The sequence below is a fragment of the Gobius niger genome (genome assembly GCF_951799975.1).
Source record: "Gobius niger genome assembly, chromosome: 2".
Classification (NCBI taxonomy): Eukaryota; Metazoa; Chordata; class Actinopteri; order Gobiiformes; family Gobiidae; genus Gobius; species Gobius niger.
The window spans coordinates 1,899,428-1,902,041 of NC_136853.1; the positions used below are offsets into that span (position 1 = coordinate 1,899,428).

General features: G+C 38.7%; 2 long non-coding RNA genes across 2 annotated transcripts; both read left to right on the plus strand.

The window, feature by feature from the left end:
• Positions 1 to 502: 502 nt before the first annotated feature.
• Positions 503 to 1,098, plus strand: LOC306983129. Its single transcript, XR_013794263.1, has 3 exons — positions 503 to 558; positions 760 to 877; positions 1,001 to 1,098. It is a non-coding gene; the product is annotated as an uncharacterized lncRNA (long non-coding RNA).
• A 416-nt stretch (positions 1,099 to 1,514) lies between these two features.
• LOC306983130 lies at positions 1,515 to 2,376 on the plus strand. Its single transcript, XR_013794264.1, has 4 exons — positions 1,515 to 1,560; positions 1,659 to 1,750; positions 1,964 to 2,029; positions 2,311 to 2,376. It is a non-coding gene; the product is annotated as an uncharacterized lncRNA (long non-coding RNA).
• Positions 2,377 to 2,614: the final 238 nt, after the last annotated feature.

Below are 2,614 nucleotides of genomic sequence, written 5' to 3' on the forward strand. Positions count from 1 at the left end.
TTCCGCCTCCGCCTTCCTCTGATCGGAGCCATTTTGTTTTTCTTTGTCCCGTCGGTGCTGCTCAACTACGAGTGTGATGAGTTCAAGTGCTTTGTGACGTAGTAAATAAAAGGAAACTACGAGTGTGATGAGTTCAAGTGCTTTGTGACGTAGTAAATAAGTGGAAACTACGAGTGTGATGAGTTCAAGTGCTTTGTGACATAGTAAATAAGAGGAAACTACGAGTGTGATGAGTTCAAGTTACAGTGGCCGAGAAGGGTCACAACAAATGCAAATGCTAAAACAGCTAATACAAACGCCACATCACAACAACTTTGAGCCACAACACAACAACTTAACAAAAGCCAAAACACAACAACTTAACGAAAGCCACAACACAACAACTTAACAAAAGCCAAAACACAACAACTTAACGAAAGCCACAACACAACAACTTAACAAAAGCCAAAACAGAAGTTACCGGTCAAAAAGGAAGTCACCGTAAGTCGGACTGCAATTGCAGACGGACCGGCATATTATGAGCGCCAGTGGAAGAGGATTTTGAAAGAAGTTGGAAAAGTAAGTTATAGTAAGCTATTGCTTTGCAACCATGGTCTATGCCACTTTCTACTGGCTTAAATAATGACTATTGTTAGGTTCAACTAATTTGTACCGCAATGACTTGGGCATTGAGCTAATGTTACGAAGTTTAACGCTGTCAAACAATTGCAACGTGCATTGGAACTTCGCGACAATGATCAGTGTCCCCTCACCTTACAGATGACGATGTATTGTCCTTTTTGCGGTACGGGGTTAAACCCCGAAACAAAATTCTGTAGTTCGTGTGGAAAGAATATATCATTCCTGCGTGATGTCCAAAAACCTGGCACAAGACAGGGTAATGTAACAATTTTTCTACATGATACTTGAGACAAATGTGTTGTATGTTGTACCTCTCTCAGATTCCTCATTGATTCTTAAATTCGCTCTGATGAGAGTTGTTTGCCTCTGTTTGATGCAGGAGGCATAAAAGAAGAGGGGGCACTGGAGTCATTCCGGAATTTCAGGACTTTAAAAGAGAAGGAGAGGCAATTGTGTTTCAAAAAGAAAAAAGAACAGTCAAAAGAAAACCTTGTGAAGGTAACTTCTCTTTGTTTTTGTAGGTTGATGAACTTGCAGCTTATCAACCTCAACATGCATTGGTAGTGTGTAGTATAAATGTTATAAATCACTGGGCTGCTTTACGGTAGCCTTCTTTTGTTGTCTCTCTGTAGATTTCAGTAGGCCATAAGCGGGTGAAAGATGGAGTCATGAGTCCAATGAGAGGAATGACACTCCCCGTTTCACTCAAACCAGGCTCAGATGCAGAAGAATTGCACAATATAGCACTGCAAAAATTGAAGGCCTTCAACAAAAATCTGCCCCCCGGTCCCCACTTTCTGGTGTATCCTGATGGTACAAAGCTAGTAAATATACCAGGAACAAACACCCCATTCTCTGTTAAAGACTACAAGGAGGCAATAGGGAAGATGTACCAACGCATCACTGTGTACATTTGTACAGCTGAAGATTTCATGACCTGTTGTGAGTTAACCTGAGACTAATTGCCAATCTAGAGGCGCACTCTGGTATCGGTTCATTGGTTTAAAATAATTGTCCACATCTGATGTATTTCACAGCTCAGGAGGCCACCACAGATTCCGAGGAGTCAGATCCAGAGGTGATCATTATGAGCAGTAGTGATGCAGAGTTCAATACAGATGATACAATGGTATAAATGTTTTTCCCCATGCTTGTATTTCAAAATTGACACTTTAATGCTTGCATTTTCCAAATAAAAAATGAAATGACCATTTCCGCTAATGTGTTTAACGTGCCATACTGAATGGCAGGGTATTACAATTAAATATGTATATATTATTATTTCTGCCATAGTTTGTTAATGTTATCTGAAGTACCACACTAAAACTTTTATTATCCCCAGATATTGGAACCCGCCTTGAATAGTACAACTGATGATGGACAATCACACACTGATTTAACAGCTCTGGTAATATGTAGTTCCTTAACATTGTGTGTTGTTACCTTGTAATGTTATGTTTTATGTTTCATGTTGCACGACTGAACTGAAAAAAAATCGTAGTGTGTGAACCTGTTCACCAATGATGGCAATAAAAACAATTCTGATTCTGTTGTCATAAAATATAACGACAAACAAATGTTCTTTTGCACAATTAGTTATGTCACACTGATTTAGCGGTCTACATGATGTAGAAAATGACATAATTTGTAAGTTGACTGTTTTTGCTAACATCATGTTTTGTGCATTAGAACTCACCTTCCAACTCACAAATGGACCAAGGAACAGCAATGAATGTGATGGAAGCTACAAGTTACATGTAATGATCCTCACTCTTCAAGTCACAAATCTTATTTATTTGAAAATCCCTAGAATATATTTGTTTGTGTTAATTTATCAGAAAATACACTGAATTGTATTCACCCATTGTCATCGAGGATAAAGAGGATAAAGAAGTTAAACATGTGGACAGTTCCAATAAAAGCCATGAGACTCCAGAAGAAACAGAGTAAGAAACAACTCACCCTCTCAACAACTGTGGATTTTATTGTGTTT